This window comes from Chlorocebus sabaeus, chromosome X (assembly GCF_047675955.1).
Source record: "Chlorocebus sabaeus isolate Y175 chromosome X, mChlSab1.0.hap1, whole genome shotgun sequence".
Lineage (NCBI taxonomy): Eukaryota > Metazoa > Chordata > Mammalia > Primates > Cercopithecidae > Chlorocebus > Chlorocebus sabaeus.
This window is the reverse complement of record NC_132933.1, coordinates 78,709,471-78,727,779: the sequence shown is the minus strand read 5'-3', so window position 1 is coordinate 78,727,779 and position 18,309 is coordinate 78,709,471. Positions and strand designations below refer to the sequence as shown.

General features: G+C 39.6%; 1 pseudogene; it reads left to right on the top strand.

The window, feature by feature from the left end:
- Nucleotides 1-6,764: 6,764 nt before the first annotated feature.
- LOC103232209 (heterogeneous nuclear ribonucleoprotein A1-like) lies at nucleotides 6,765-9,514 on the top strand (annotated as a pseudogene).
- The last annotated feature ends 8,795 nt before the right edge of the window (nucleotides 9,515-18,309 follow it).

The following is an 18,309-nucleotide window of genomic DNA, read 5'->3' as shown; positions in this document are numbered from 1 at the left end:
AAGCCACCAACATGCCCAGATTATCATTGTTACTACCAGCAAATGAGCAAGCCACTAAGAGGACCAGGAATAGCCCACCTGAACCCACATACACAGACACCAGCATATGCCACCCTGAGGCCCAAAGACAGGCATGTTCAACTCACCACTGACACTACTGGCACCTGAAGACTGGCCCATGAGGCATACTAGAACTTCACCACAGCCTCCATTAATAAATGTACACTAAGCCACTGAGGTAATCACAAATACTACTAATACTGTTTATAGCTGAAAAGAATGGCTATTACTAAAAAGACAAAAAATAACAGATATTGGTGGGAATGTGGAGAAAAGGGAATACACTGATGGTGAGAATGTAAACTATTATAGCCACTATAGAAAACAATATGGAGATTTCTTTAAAAACTAAAAATAGAATTACCATTCAATTCAGCAATCTCACTACTAGTCATCCAGCCAAAGGAAAAAATAGAATCAATACATCAAATGGATACCCACTCTCACATTTTTACTGCAGCACTATTCACAATGATGAAGATATGTAATCAACTGCAGTGTCCATTAATTGTGAATGGATAAAGAAAAAATATACACATACACACACACACAATGAAATACTAATTGGCCATAAAAAAGAATAAAATCATGTCATTTACAGAAACATGACTGGAACTAGAGGACCTTATCTTAAGGTAAATAAGCCAGACACAAAAAGACAAATATCACATGTTCTCACATATTTGGGACCTAATCAAGTCTCCAGATGAGTACTCAGCCCTGGGCAACACCTTAATTGCAGCCTATGAGAACTAGTCAGAGCATCCACCTAAGCTGGCCCCACACTGCTGAGTCACAACAGCTGGGAGATAATGAATGTATGTATGTTGTTTTAAGCTGCTAAATTTGTGGTACTTTGTTATGCAGCAACAGATAACTGATACAAAATGAGTCACAAGATAACTAGCATAATTAACTTAGCAGGATGAGCTCTGAAACATATTTTTGTAAAAGTAATATTACTGGGGGCAGGGCCAAGATGGCTAACTAGAAGCAACTAGTGTGCACCACTTTCATGGAGAGAAGAAAAAGTGGTGAGTAAATACTAGATCTTCAACTGAAACATCCAGGAAGACAAAGAAACAACTCAACCCACAGAGAATAGAGACGAGTGAGACAAGATGACTGCCCACCTGGGAGTAGCATCGAGCCAGGGGAGGTTTTCTCAGCACAGGAAAATGGCGAGTGAGTGAAAGTCCCTGGAGATCCATACTTTTCCCACAGACCTTTGCAACCTTCATGAGCCCTCATGAACCCACCCCACTGGGGCCTTTACACTGATATGCAGAGCTACATGGAGTCTGGGCAGCACCACTGTTCAGGTACATGTGGAGTCCTAGGAGCCTTGGATCCCCAGGCATCCTGGTATTGGTGGCTGCATCTCCAGCAATGGAAGAAGTCAGGCTCCCTCGTGTGCCCTCAGGAAATGCACCAAATACATGGGGCTGAACAGCGAAAGACTGCAGGCCTTGCCTCCACTGCACCTCGGAGGGTAAGGCCCACTGGTCCAGGACTCCAGCCACCTACTACTAGAGCTCTCAGGCCAGTAGCAGCTCTGAACTTCTCTGGGATGGAGCACCCACAGGGAGAGGCAAGCCATCATTTGTGCTGTCTTGCAACCCTCACTACTGTTGCCTTCAGGCTCTGGAGACTGTGTGGTGGCTATGGACTATCACAGATCCTGAGCAAAATGCAGCCACCCAACAGAAAAATAGACAGACTGTTAGTGTACAGATCCCTGATCCTCCTTCTCCTCACTGGGCAGGACCTTCTAACCAGGGACTCCAGCCACCCCCTGTCGGGGCTCTCAGGCTAGCAGCAACTCTGCACTTCCCTGGGACAGAGCTCCCACAGAGAGAAGCAGGCCACCATTTTTGCTGTCTCACAGTCCTCACCATTGTTCCCTTCAGGCTCCAGGGAGTGAACAGTGACTAGAGACTGGTGCATATCACCAGCTGATGCAGCCACTCCACAGAAAAAGTGGCAAGACTGTTTTCTACATGGGTCCCCAATCCTGCTTCTCCTTACTAGGCAGGGCCTTCCAACCTGGGACTGCAGAACATCTACCCTGCTCCCACATGAATACTTCGGTTAAAGGCAACTCTTCAGTTCTCTGAGGAGAAAATCCTGGAAACAACCCACAACTCCGCCACCATTGCAGCTGCACTGGTACCACCCTAACAGCCCTAGGGTGGGGAAGGAACAGAGGACCTAGTCACTATGTTGGAACCTCCAGAACACCACAGCCACTACACAAAGAGGGAGCCAGTACCTCTTCCCTGTGAGCCCCTACCACCTACTTTTTAGGGTCCCTGGATCAGGACCACAGATCAGCCACCCCACCCACAGCTGACCATACCCACTGGTAGTGGCTCTAAGTTTCCCTGGAAAGGAGTTCCAGAGGCAACCAAACTAAGTTTCATGACTGAAAGAGAAATAAGATCCTTTTCAGACAAGTACATGCTAAGGAAATTTGTTACCGACAGATCTGCCTTTCAAGAGGTCCTAAAAGGAGTGTGAAATATGGAAAGGAAAAATCATTAGCAGCCATGCCACAACAAAAACACACTTAAGTACACAGACCAATGACATTATAAAGCATCACAAAAACAAGTCTGCATAATAACCAGCTAACAATATAGTGAAAGGAACAAATCTGCACACATTAATACTAACATTGAATGAAAATGGGCTAAATGCCCCAATTAAAAGGCACAGAATGGCAAACTGAATAAAGAATAAAGAAGCAAGATCCAATGGTATGCTGTCATCAAGAGACCCATCTCACATGCAATGACACAAATAGGCACAAAATAAAGGGATGGAGAAAAATCTACCAAGCAAATGGCAAATAGAAAAAAATTAGGAGTTGCTATCCTAATTTCAGACAAAACAGACTTTACACCAATAAAGATCAAAAAAGAAAAAGAAGAGCATTGTATACTGGTAAAGGTTTCAATTGAACAAGAAATCAAACTATCCTAAATATATATGCCCCCAACACAGGAGCACCCAGATTCAAAAAACAAGTTCTTAGAGACCTACAAAGAGACTTAGATGACCACACAGTAATACTAGAAGACTTCCACACCCCACTGACAGCATTAGACAGATCATCAAGGCAGAAAATTAATACAGATATTCAGAACCTGAACTCAATATTTAACCAGATGGACCTAATAGACAGAAGTTTCCACCCAAAACAACAGAATATACATTCTTCTCATTGCCACAGAGCACATACTCTAAAATTGACAGAACAATAAAACATAAAACAATGTACAACAAATTTAAAAAAGAAATCATACCACTGGGTGGTGCAGGGCAGTGGTGCCCTGGGCCTGGCCAATGAAACCATTCAGTCCTCCTAAGCCTCTGGGCCCATGATGGGAGGGGCTGCATTAAAGATCTCCAAAATGTCATTGAGGCCTTTTTTTCTATTGTCTTGGCTATCAGCGCCTGGATTCCTTTTAGTCAGGCAAATCTTTCTAGCAAGTGGTTGCTCTGCAGCCTGCTTGGATTCCTCTCCCCAAAAATCATTTTCTTTATTTGCCACATGGCTATCCTGCAAATTTTCCAATCTTTAACACTCTGCTTTATCTTTAAATATACATTCCAAACTTAAGTCATTTATTTGCTCTTGCATCTGAGTATATGCTGTTAGGAGTAGCCATGTCACTTATTGAATACTTTGCTGCTTAGAAATTCCCTCCATCAGATATCCTAGGTTGTCGCTCTTAAGTTTAAGCTTCCACAGATCTCCAGGGCATGGACACAATATAGCCAAGTTCTTTGCTAAGGTATAACAAGGGTGACCTTTGCTCCAGTTCCCAATAAATTCCTTATTTCCATATAAGACCTCATCAGCCTAGACTTCACTGTCTATATCACTATAAGCATTTTGGTCACAGCCATTTAAACAGTCTCTAAGAAGTTCCAAACTTTCCTTCATCTTCCTATCTTCTTCTGAGGCCTCCAAACTCTTCAAATCTCTGCCTGTTATCCAGTTCCAAAGCTTATTCCATATTTTTATAGCAATGTCCCATTCCTGAAAACCAATTTTCTGTGTTAGGCTGTTCTTGAATTGCTATAAGGAAATACCTGAGACTGGGTAATGTATAAAGAAAAGAGGTTTAATTGACTCACAGTTCTGCAGGCTGTACAAGAAGCATGGTGCCAGCATCTGCTTGGCTTCTTATGAGGAGATGGCTTCTTACAATCATAACAAAAAGCAAAGCAGGGGAAGGCACATCACATGGTGAAAGCAGGAGCAAAAGGTGGGGAAGATGCCACACACTTTTCCTTTTTTCTTTTTTTCTTTTTTTTTTTTTTTTTTGAGACAGAGTTTCACTCTTGTTGCCCAGTCTGGAGTGCAATGGTGTAATCATGGCTCACTGCAACCTCCGCCTCTTGGGTTCAAGTGACTGTCCTGCCTTAGCTTCCTGAGTAGCTGGGATTACAGTCATGCACCACCATGCCTGGCTAATTTTGTATTCTTAGTAGAGACAGGGTTTCTCCATGTTGGTCAGGCTGGTCTCGAACTCCCAACCTCAGATGATCCTCCCACCTTGGCCTCCCAAAGTGCTAAGATTACAGGCGTGAGCCACATGCCACATACTTTTTCAACAACTGTATCTTTTTTTTTTTTTTTGACTTTAAGTTCTAGGGTACATGTGCACAATGTGCAGGTTTGTTACATATGTATGCATGTGCCATGTTGGTGTGCTGCACCCGTTAACTAGTCATTTACATTAGGTATATCTCTTAATGTTATCCCTCCCCCCTTCCCCCACCCCCCAGCAGGCCCCAGTGTGGGATGTTCCCCACCCTGTGTCCATGCGTTCTCATTAAACAACTGCATCTTATGAAAGGTCATTCACTATCATGAGGACAGCACCAAGCCAATGGTGCTAAACCATTTAAGAGAAATCTACTACCATGATCCATTCACTTGGTGATTTTCACTTGAAAAAAAATGAGAATGGACACAAATAAATACAATTATAAATTAATTTTCAACGTGCTTTGGCGGGGACAAATATCCAAACTATATCACTCACAAATATATTCATACAATACGTAATGATATTTTGGTCAACAATGAACTGCATATAAAATGGCAGCCACATAAGATTGTAATGTAGCCATAAAATTCCTATCACTTTTTGATGTTGTAGCTGTTATAATGACATAGATCAACACATTACCTTTTCCATGTTTAGAAACACAATACCATTGTTACAATTGCCTACAGTATTCAGTATAGTAACATGCTGCATAGGTTTGTAGCCTAGGAGTAATAGGCTATACAATATAGCCTAAAAATACTGTAAGCTATACCATCTAGGTTTGTATAGCACACTTTATAATGTTTGCACAATGATGGGATCACCTAATAACATATTTCTCAGAATATACTCCCTCATAAATGGGCAAATGCTTATATGCAAAAATTCAACAACATACTTTTGAACAACCAACAGGTCAAAGAGATAATTTTAAGAAAAATTTAAAGCATCTTGAGACAAAGGAAAATGGAAATACAGAATACAAAACTTATGTGACCAGCAAAAGCAGTTCTAAGACGGAAGTTTATAGCAGTAGACTTCTACATCAAAAAAGAAAAAAGATTACAAATAAACAACCTAATGTTACACCTCAAGGAACTAGAAAAGAACAACCTAAGTGCAAAGTTAGTAGAAGTAAAGGAATAATAAAGAACAGAGCAGAAATAAATAAAACAGTAGAACAAAATAGAAACAATTAATGAAAATAAAAGTTGTTTTGTTAAAAAAAATGACAAATCTTTAGCAAGACTAGCCATGAAAAAAATGAGGGTGGACACAAATAAATAAAATTATAAATTAAAGGCCAGGCACAGTGGCTCATGCTTGTAATCCCAGCACTTTGGGGAGCTGAGGCGGGCAGATCACAAGGTCGGGAGTTTGAGACCAGCCTGGCCAACACGATGAAACACTGTCTCTACTAAAAATACAAAAAAATTAGCCAGGTGTGGTGGTGTGCACCTGTAATCCCAGCTACTTGGGAGGCTGAGGCAAGAGAATCACTTGAACCTGGGAAGCAGAGGATGCAGTGCGCTGAGATCACACCACTGCACTTCAGCCTGGGCGATGGAGAAAGACTCAGTCTCAAAAATAAAATTATACATTAAAAAGAAGGCATTAAAACTAATGCCACAGAAATACAAAGGATCATAAGACAATGCTGTGAAAAATCATTTTCCAACAATTGGATAACCTAGAAGAAATGGGTAAATTCCTAGAAACATACAACCTACCAAGACTGACTCATGGAAATATAGCAAATATGGAACAATCAATAATGAGCAAGGAAATTAAATCAGTAATAAAACCTCCCAACAATGAAAACACCAGAATAAGATGGCTTCAATAGTGAACTCTATCAAATATTTGGAGAGTAATTAATGCCAACACTTCTCAAACTCTCCCAAAAAACTGAAGAAGAGAGAACACGTCCAAACTCATTTTATGAGGCCAGCAGTACCCTAATACCAAAGGCAGATATGGACTCCAAAAGAATAGAAATTTATACACATATATCTCTGATGAACATAGATGCAAAAATCTTCAACCAAATACTAGCAAGCTAAATTCAACAGCACATTTAAAAGATCATATACCACAATCAACTGGGATTCATCTTTGGGATGCAGTGATGGTTTAACATGTACAAATCAATAAATGCTATACACCAAATTAACAGAATAAAGTATACAATCTTATCATCTCAATAGATGCAGATAAAGCATTTGACAAAATCCAACTACTTTCATGATTAAATTTGGTATAAAAGCACTATACCTCAACATAATAAAGGTCATCTATGACAAGCCCACAGCTAGTATTATACTCAGTGGTGAAAAGTTGAGTGATTTTTCTCTAAGATCAGAAGAAAGACAAAGATACCCACTCTCACCACTTTTGTTCATCATAGTACTGAAAAGTCTAGCCAGAGCAATTAGACAAATAAAATAAATGGAAGACATAAAGGGAGTGATATTACCAAAATGGCAGAATAGAATAGAAGCAATATGTCTTCACTCACCTCCAAAGAGAGAGAGAAAAAAAAAAAAACCCACCAAAACCCAAAACAAACAAACAAACAATATCTAGCATCAAGATTTCAACCAGAAATATCTAGAACTAAAATCTGATGCTGGGATTTCCCCAGGACCACAGAGAAGTAAAAAGAACTTCAAGTGGACACTAAGATGAATGGACTCTCCCCAAATCTGCTGGGCACTGTGCATGGACAATTCCCCCTGGACTCACAGTTTCTACACTAGAAAAAGTCAGACTGAGGCAGAGAGTCAGCTTCCACACTATCTTGTACTCTCACAGGAAAACTGTTTGTGTCTCAACCCACAAAAATATTGTAAGTGCCTATAGGGAGGAAATATTTTGAGGGAAGCTAGAGATAAAGAAGGGAGATGTGACTAGAAACCCCAACATGGAAAATTCTGCTCTTTATCTGAACCAAAAGGGATGCCAAATAAGAGTGGCTTTCAGCAGCACCATGCTGGAGGAAGCATGCATCATGGGTACTCTGAGCAAGAACTTCTAGCCAGCCTTCCCACACAACCAGGGTATTCCCTTTGGAAACCCCTTTATCTTGGATGGGCAGTTCTCCAAACGTGACCAAGAATTGAGGCAATCCTGGGCTTAAGGTGCTATCTAGTGCCGATAAGTAGGCAATGATCTAGGATTAAGGGTGCTCAACAGGCAAACTTCAAAGAGCTTGTAAACAAACATACCATAGAAATACCAAAGCAAGCCAGCCAGCAAAGACTGGAATAAATCACTAATCTTTCATAGATATAAGTCTAGAAAAAATAAAAGCAAACATGAAAGCATAGCTTCCCCAAATGGACAAAGCAAGGAGCCAGTGATTGACCCTAGTGAGACGGCAATGTGTGAGCTTTTAGATGAACAATTCAAAACAGCACATCTAAGGAAACTCAACAATCTCCAAGATTAACCATTAAGCAATTCAGAAGTTTTTCAGGTAAATTAAACAAAAAGATTGAAATTTAAAAAATCAAACGGAAATGCTGGGACTTGGAAATACATTTACAGAACTGAAAAAAGCATATGAGTCTCTCAGTAGCAGAATAAATCAAGCAAAAAAAAAAAAAAAGGAATAGATTCAAAGACAGCATACTTGAAAACAGTCATAAAAGAAACAGGAACAAAAAGAAATGAAGAATGCTTACAAGATATGTGGATTAACCTAAAAAAAAAAAAAGCAAATTTAAGAAATATTGACATTCAAGAGGGAGTTGAGAAAGAGCAATAAATATGTAGTTTATTCACCTTTCTGCCTGTAGACGACGCTGAAGAAGCATCGTTAAAGTCTCTCTTCTCCCTGCTGTCATGTCGAAGTCAGAGTCTCCTAAAGAGCCCAAACAGCTGAGGAAATGTTTCATTGGAGGGTTGAGCTTTGAAACAACCGAAAAGAGCCTGAGGAGCCATTTTGAGCAATGGGGAACACTCATGGACTGTGTGGTAATGAGAGATCCAAACACCAAGTACTCCAGGGGCTTGGGTTTGTTACATATGCCACTGTGGAGGAGGTGGATGCAGCCATGAATGCAAGGCCACACAAGGTGGATGGAAGAGTTGTGGAACCAAAGAGGGCTGTCTCAAAAGAAGATTCTCAAAGACCAGGTGCCCACCTAACTGTGAAAAAGATATTTGTTGGTGGCCTTAAAGAAGACACTGAAGAACTTCACCTAAGAGATTATTTTGAACAGTGTGGAAAAATTGAAGCGATTGAAATCATGACTGACTGAGGCAGTGGCAAGAAAAGGGGCTTTGCTATTATAACCTTTGATGACCATGACTCCGTGGATAAGAATGTCATTCAGAAATAATGTACTGTGAGTGACCACAACTGTGAAGTTAGGAAAGCCCTGTCAAAGCAAGAGATGGCTAGTGCTTCATCCAGTCAAAGAGGTCAAAGTGGTTCTGTAAACTTTGGTGGTGGTCCTGGAGGTTATTTTGGTGGGAATGACAACTTTGGTCATAGAGGAAACTTCAGTGGTCATGATGGCTTTGGTGGCAGCCATAGTGGTGGTGGATATAGTGGCAGTGGGGATGACTATAATGGATTTGATAACGATGGAAGCAAATTTCGAGGAGATGGAAGCTACAATGATTCTGGCAATTACAACAATCAGTCTTCAAATTTTGGACCCATGAAAGGAGGAAACTTTGGAGGCAGAAGCTCTGGCCCCTATGGTGGCAGAGACCAATACTTCGCCAAACCACAGAACGAAGGTGGCTGTGGCAGTTCCAGTAGCAGCAGTGGCTATGGCAGTGGCAGAAGATTTTAATTAGGAAAAAATCTTAGCAGGAGAGGAGAGCCAGAGAAGTGACAGGAAAGCTACAGGTTACAAGATTTGTGAACTCAGCCAAGCACAGTGATGGCAGGGCCTAGCTGCTACAAAGAAGTCATGTTTTAGACAAATACTCATGTGTATGGGAAAAAAAACTCAAGGACTGTATTTGTGACTAATTGTATACAGGTTATTTTAGTTTCTGTTTTGTGGAAAATGTAAAGCATTTGAACAAAAGTTTTTAATGTAGATTTTTTTTGTTTTTTGCACCCATGCTGTTGATTGCTAAATGTAATAGCCTGATCATGATGCTGAATAAATGTCTTTTTTTTTTTTTTAAAGAAAAAACACCAAACTTTCCAAACCTAGATAAAGATATAAATATCCAGGCACAGGAAGTTCATAAACACCTAAACAGATTCAAGAAAAACAAGACTATACTAAAACAAAAATTAGTCAGACTCTCAAAGGTTGAGGACAAAGAGAAAATCCTAAAAGCATCAAGAGAAAATAAGGAAATAACATATAATGAAGCTTTAATTTGTAGGGAAACAGCCTTCTCAGTGGAAACCATGCAAAGCAGGAAAGAGCAGGATGACATATTTGAAATGCTGAAGAAAAAAACTGACACTAAGAATATATTGCACCCAGCAAAGCTTTCCTTCAAACATGAAAGACAGATAATGTCTTTCCCAGACAAACGAAACTGAGGAAATTCACTAGAACTTTGTAGAACTAGACAGGTTCTACAAACAGTGTTAAAGAAAGATCTTCATGTAAAAAGAAAAGAATGCGAAAATGGCCGAACAGCAACAGCTCTGGTCTGCAGTTCCCAGCGAGATCAACACAGAAGGTGGGTGATTTCTGCATTTCCCACTTACATAACCAGTTCATCTCATTGGGACTGGTTAGACAGTGGGTGCAGCCCACGGAGGGCAAGCTGAAGCAGGATGAAGTGTTGCCTCACCTAGGAAGCACAAGGGGTTGGGGAACTCCCTCCCCTAGCCAAGGAAAGCCAGGAGGGGCCATGTCGTGAGGAACAGTGCACTCAGGCTCAGATACTATGATTTTCCCATGGTCTTTGCAACGCATAGACCAGGAGATTCCCTCGGGTGCCTACACCACTAGGGCACTGGGTTTCAAGCACAAAACTGGGTGGCCATTTGGGAAGACACCAAGCTAGCTGCAGAAGTTTATTTTTTTTTCTTTTTTTTTCCATACCCTGGTGGTGCCTGGAATGCCAGTGAGAATGAACTGTTCACTCTTCTGGAAAGAAGGCTGATGCCAGGGAGCCAAGTGGTCTCGCTCAGCAGGTCCCACCCCCACAGACCCCAGCAAGCTAAGATCCACTGGCCTGAAATTCTCGCTTCCAGCACAGCAGTCTGAAGTCGACCTCAGATGCTTGAGCTTGGTGGGGGGAGGGGCATCTACCATTACTGAGGCTTAAGTAGGTGGTTTTCCCCTTATGGTGTAAACAAAGCCACCAGGAAGTTCAAGTTGGGTGGAGCCCAGCAGGTCGGCAAAGCTGTAGCCAGACTCCCTCTCTAGATTCCACCTCCCTGGGCAAGGCATCTCTGAAAGAAAGGCAGCAGCTGCAGTCAGGGGCTTATAGATAAAACCCTCATCTCCCTGGGACAGAGCACCTGGGGGAAGGGGCAGTTGTGGGTGCAGCCTCAACAGACTTAAACGTTCCTGCCTGCAGTCTCTGAAGAGAGTAGCGGATCTCCCAGTACAGCACTCGAGCTCTGCTAACAGACAGACTGCTTCCTCAAGTGGATCCCTGACCCCCATGCCTCCTGACAGGGAGACACCTCCCAGCAGGGGTCAACAGACACCTCAAACAGGAGAGGTCTGGCTGGCATCTGGCAAGTACCCCTCTAGGAAGAAGCTTCCAGAGGAAGGAACAGGCAGCAATCTTTGCTGCTCTGCAGCCTCGGCTGGTGATACCCAGGCAAACAGGGTCTGGAGTGAATCTCCAGCAAACTCCAGCAGACCTGCAGCAGAGGGGCCTGACTGTTAAAAGGAAAACTAACAAACAAGAAGGAATAGCATCAAACAAAAAGGAATAGCATCAACATCAACAGAAAAGATGCCCACACAGAAATCCCACCCGAGGGTCACCAACATCAAAGAACAAAGGTAGATAAATCCACAAAGATGAGGAAAAACCAGCACAAAAAGGCTGAAAATTCCAGAAACCCGAATGCTTCTTCTCCTCCAAAGGATCACAACTCCTCACCAGCAAGGAAACAAAACTGCACAGAGAATGAGTTTGATGAATTGACAGAAGTAGGCTTCAGAAGGTGGATAATAACAAACTCTTCTGAGCTAAAGGAGCATGTTTTAACCCAATGCAAGGAAGCTAAGAACCTTAAAAAAAGTTAGAGGAATTGCTAACTAGAATAACCAGTTTAGAGAAGAACAAATGACCTGATGGAGCTAAAAAACACTGCACCAGAACTTCGTGAAGCACACACAGGTATCAATAGCTGAATCAATCAAGCAGAAGAAAAAGTATAAGACACTGAAGATCAACTTAATGAAATAAAGTGTGAAGACAAGATTAGAGAATAAAGAATAAAAAGGAATGAACAAAGCATCCAAGAAATATGGGACTATGTGAAAAGACCAAACCTATGTTTGATTGGTGTACCTGAAAGTCACAGGAAGAATGGAACCGAGGTGGAAACACTCTTCAGGATATTATCCAGGGGAACTTCCCCAACCTAGCAAGACAGGCCAACATTGAAATTCAGGAAATACAGAGAACACCACAAAGATATTCATTGAGAAGAGCAACTCCAAGACACATAATCATCAAGTTCACCAAGGTTGAAATGCAGGAAAAAATGTTAAGGGCAACCAGGGAGAAAGGTCAAGTTACCCACAAAGGGAAGCCCATCAGACTACTGGCGGATCTCGCTGCAGAAACTCTACAAACCAGAAGAGTGGGGGCCAATATTCAACATTCTTAAAGAAAAGATTTTTCAGCCAGAATTTCATATCCAGCCAAACTAAGCTTCTTAGCGAATGAGAAATAAAATCCTTTACAGACAAGCAAATGCTGAGAGGTTTTGTCACCAGCAGGCCTGCCTTACAAGAGCTCCTGAAGGAAGCACTAAATATGGAAAGGAAAAACTGGTACAAGCCACTGCAAAAACATACCAAATTATAAAGACCATCGACACTATGAAGAAACTGCATCAACTAATGGACAAAATAACCAGCTAGCATCATAATGACAGGATCAAATTCACACATAACAAGATTAACCTTAAATATAAATGGGCTAAATGCCCCAATTAAGAGACACAGACGGGCAAATTGGATAAAGAGTTAAGACCCATTGGTGTGCTGTATTTAGGAAACCCATCTCATGTGCAAAGAAACACATAGGCTCAAAATAAAGGGATGGAGAAAAGAAAATGGAAAGCAAAAAAAGCTGGGGTTGCAATCCTAGTCTCTGATAAAACAGACTTTAAACCAACAAAGATGGAAAAAGACAAAGAAGAGCATTACATAATGGTAAATGGATCAATGCAACAAGAAGAGCTAACTATCCTAAATATATATGCGCCCAATACAGGAGCACCCAGATTTATAAAGCAAGTTCTTAGAGACCTACAAAGAGACTTAGACTCCCACACAATAATAGTGGGAGATTTTAACACCACACTGTCAATATTAGATAGATCAATGACACAGATAATTAACATGGATATTCAGGACTTGAACTCAGCTCTGAACCAAGCAGACCTAATAGACATCTAATGAACTCTCCACCCCAAATCATCAGAATATACATTCTTCACAGCACCACATTACACTTATTCTAAAATTGAACACATAATTGGAAGTAAAACACTCCTCAGCAAATGCAAAAGAACGAAAATCATAACATACAGTCTCACAGACCACAGTGCAATCAAATTAGAACTCAGAATTAAGAAACTCACTCAAAACTGCACAATTACATAGAAACTGAACAACAATGACTACTGGGTGAATAACGAAATTAAGGCAGAAATAAATAAGTTCTTTGAAACCAATGAGAACAAAGACACAACATACCAGAATCTCTGGGACACAGCTAAAGCAGTGTTAGGAGGGAAATTTATAGCGCTAACTTCCCACAGGGAAAAACAGGAAAGATCTAAAATCGACACCCCAACACCATAATTAAAAGAACCAGAGAAGCAAGATCAAACAATTTCAAAAGCTAGAAGAAGACAAGAAATAACTAAGATCAGAGCAGAACTGAAGGAGATAGAGACACAAAAAATAGCCTTCAAAAACTCGATGAATCCAGGAACTGCGTTTTGAAAAGATTAACAAAATTGATAGACTGCTATCCAGGCTAATAAAGAAGAAAAGAGAGAAGAATCAAAGAGACACAATGAAAAATTATAAAGGGGATACCACCACTGATCCCACAGATAAACAAACTACCATCAGAGAATACTATAAACACCTCTATGCAAATAAACTAGAAAATCTAGAAGAAATGGATAAATTCCTGGACACATACACTCTCCTAAGACTAAACCAGGAAGAAGTCAAATTCCAGAATAGACCAAAAACAAGTTCTGAAATTGAGGCCGTAATTAATAGCCTACCAACCAAAAAAAGTCCAGGACTAGACAGATTCAAAGCCAAATTCTACCAGAGGTACAAAGAGGTGCTGGTACTATTCCTTCTGAAACTATTCCAAACAATAGAAAAAGAAGGACTCCTCCTTAACTCATTTTATGAGGCCAGCATCATCCTGATGCCAAAACCTGGCAGAGACACAACAAACAAAGAAAATTTCAGGCCAATATCCCTGATGAACATTGATGCGAAAATCCTCAATAAAATACTAGCAAATCGAATCCAGAAGTACATCAAAAATCTTATCCACCACGATCAACTCGGCTTCATCCCTGGGATGCAAGGCTGTTTCAACATATGCAAATCAATAAATGTAATCCATCACATAAACAGAACCAATGGCAAAAACTACATGATTATCTCAATAGATGCAGAAAAGGCCTTTGATAAAATTCAACACCACTTCATCCTAAAAACTCTCAATAAACTAGGTAGTGATGGAACATATCTCAAAATAATAAGAGCTATTTATGACAAACCCACAGCCAATATCATACTGACTGGGCAAAAGCTGCAAGCATTCCCTTTGAAAACCAGCACAAGACAAGGGTGCTCTCTTTCACCACTCCTATTCAACATGGTATTGTAAGTTCTGGCCAGGGCAATCAGGCAAGAGAAAAAAATAAATAGGAAGAGTGGAAGTCAAATTGTCACTCTTTGCAGACGACATGATTGTATAATTAGAAAACCCCATTGTCTCGGTCCAAAAATTCCTTAAGCTGATAAGCAACTTCAGCAAAGTCTCATAATACAAAATCAATGTGCAAAAATCACAAGCATTTGTATACACCAATAATAGACAAATAGAGAGCCAAATCATGAGTGAATTCCCATTCATAATTGCTACAAAGAAAATAAAATACCTAGGAATAAAACTTACAAAGTATGTGAAGGATCTCTTCAAGGAGAACTACAAACCACTGCTCAAGGAAATAAGAGAGGACACAAACAAATGGAAAAAACATTCCATGGTCATGGATAGGAAGAATCAATATTGTGAAAATGGCCATACTGACCAAAATAATTTATTGATTCAATGCTATCCTTATCAAGCTACCAATGACTTTCTTCACAGAATTAGAAAATACTACTTTAAATTTCATATGGAACCAAAAAAGGGCCCATATACCAAGAAAATCCTAAGCAAAAAGAACAAAGCTGGAGGCATGATGCTACCTGACTTCAAACTATACTACAAGTCTACAGTAACCAAAACAGCATGGTGCTCATACCAGAACAGATACATAGACTAATGGAACAGAACAGAGGCCTCAGAAATAACGCCACCATATACAACCATCTGATCTTTGACAAACCTGACAAAAACAAGCAATGGGGAAAGGATTCCCTATTTAATAAGTGGTGTTAGGAAAGCTGGCTAGCTATATGCAGAAAACTGAAACTGGATCCCTTCCTTACACTTTATACAAAAATTAACTCAAGATAGATTAAAGACTTAAATGGAAGACCTAAAACCAAAAAAACCCAAAAGAAAACCTAGGCAATACCATTCAGAACAAAGGCATGGACAAAGACTTCATGTCTAAAACACCAAAAGCAATGGTGACAAAAACCAAAATTGACAAATACAATCTAATAAAACTAAAGAGCTTCTGTACAGCAAAAGAATCTAGGATCAGAGTGAACAGGCAACCTACAGAATAGGAGAAAATTTTTGCAATCTATCCATCTGACAAAGAGCTAATATCCAGAATCTACAAAGAACTTAAACAAATTTAGTTGAAAAAAACAAACAACCCCATCAAAAAGTTGGCAAAAGATATTAACAGACACTTCTTAAAAGAAGACATTTATGCAGCGAACAAACATATGAAAAAAAGCTCATCATCACTGTTCATTAGAGAAATGCAAATAAAAAACCACAATGAGATACCACCTCACACCAGTTAGAATGGCGATCATTAAAAAGTCAGGAAACAACAGATGCTGTGGAGAGGATGTGGAGAAATAGGAATGCTTTTACACTGTTTTTGGGAGTGTAAATTAGTTCAACCATTGTTGAAGACAGTGTGGTGATTCCTCAAGGATCAAGAACCAGAAATACCATTTGACCCAGCAACCCCATTACTGGGTACATACCCAAAGGATTATAAATCATTCTACAATAAAGACACATGCACATGTATGTTTATTGCAGCACTGTTCACAAGAGCAAAGACTTGGAACCAACCCAAATGCCCATCAATGATAGACTGGATAAAGAAAATGTGGCATGTATACACCATGGAACACTATGTAGACATGAAAAATGATGAGTTCGTGTACTTTGCAGGGACATGGATGAAGCTGGAAACCATCATTCTCAGCAAACTAACACAGGAACAGAAAACCAAACACCTCATGTTCTCACTCATAAATGGGAGTTGAACAATGAGAACACATGGACACAGGGAGGGGAACATCACACACCACGGCCTGTCAGGGGGTAAGGGGCTAGGGGTGGGATAGCATTAGGAGAAATACATAATGTACATAATGGGTTGATAGGTGCAGCAAACCACCATGATACCCATGTAACAAACCTGCACGTCCTGCACATATATCCTAGAACTTAATGTATAATTTTAAAAATAAAAGAAAAGAATGGTAACATGCAAAAGAAAACACTCAAAGATAAAAAAATTCACTGGAAAGTGTAAATACTAGATGTAGACTGAGACAATAAAAAGTCAAAATGTGATAAGGATGAAGTTAGAATACAGTGTTTTTTTTAGTTTTCCTTTGTTTGCTTCTTTCTATTCTTTTGTCTGTAATTAAAATTAAGTTCTCATCTGTTTAGAATAACTTGCTACATCCATAAGACATTTTTTAAATACCATGTTAACCACAAAGCAGAAACTTGCTTTAGATACACCAAAAAATAAAAAGGAAATAATTAAAACATACCACCCAGTAAAATAATTTTTCCTGAAAGGGAAACAGTAAGAAAGAGAGAGTTACAATACAATCAGAAAACAAGGAACAAGATGGTATTAGTAGGACTTTACATATCAAAAATAACTTTGGATGTAAATGGACTAAATTCTCCAATAAAAGACAGAGTGGCTAAACAGCTAGAGAAACAAGACTCAATGATATACTGCTTATAGGAAACTCATTTCATCTAAAAAGATACATAAAGACTGAAAATGAAGCGATGGAAACAGATATTCCATGTATATGGAAACCAAAAAGGAACATGACTAGCTGTACTTAGATAAAAGAGACTTCAAGTCAAAAACTATAAATAGAAACCAAGAAGGTTAAATGATAAATAAATCAATTCAACAAGAGGATATATCAATTGTAAATATATATACACCTAACACTGGATCACCCAATTATATAAGACAAACAATAAATTTAAAGGGAGAAATACAACAAAATAATAATAGGAGACATCAATAGCCCAATCTCAGTAACGGACGGTTCGTCCAAGGGTAAATAAACAAAGAAACATCAAAGTAAACATTCTCTTGAGACAAATGAAAACGGAAACACAACATAGCAAATTGGAATATAGCTATGGAATATAGCAAAAGCAGTAGTAGTAAAAGGGAAGTTTAGAGAAATAAATGCCTACATCAAAAGAGTGAAGAGATTTCAAATAAAAAACCTAACAATGCACCTAAAGAACTAGAAAAGCAAGGATAAACTAAACTCAAAATTAGTAGAAGACATGATAAAGATCAGAGCAGAAATAAATTAAATTGATACTAAAATAAAACAAAAAAAAATGAAACTAAAAGTTGGCTTTTTGAAAAAATAAACACAAATGACAAACATTCAGAAGGGCTAACCAGAACTTTACTGTTCTAAGAATACCTCTAAACTGGGACTTGTATGTTCCTTACGTTATTTGATCACCAAAAAGAGGTAGGCAGAGCTAATAATATTGACTCCATCATGCTGACAAGGAAACCATGATTTAGAGGAATCAAGGGGCCTTTAAAAGAAATCACAGATGTTTTTCCAAGATGGCAGATTAGAGGCTTTTAGCATGCTTTAGCCACTTGGAAATAGTAAAATAGTGCATGAAGATAAACTCCATGAGCTTTAATTCAAGAAGGAAAATAGGAATCTACCAGAACTGTGAAGGACATGCAAGACCCAAGAGACGAGAACATGGGCAAACAGCCTCCATGATGGTGCCCTGCTGATAAAAGTGAGTGAAACCCGAGTATGTGAAAGAGGAAGAGAGCTGCTCTCTGTGACTCACC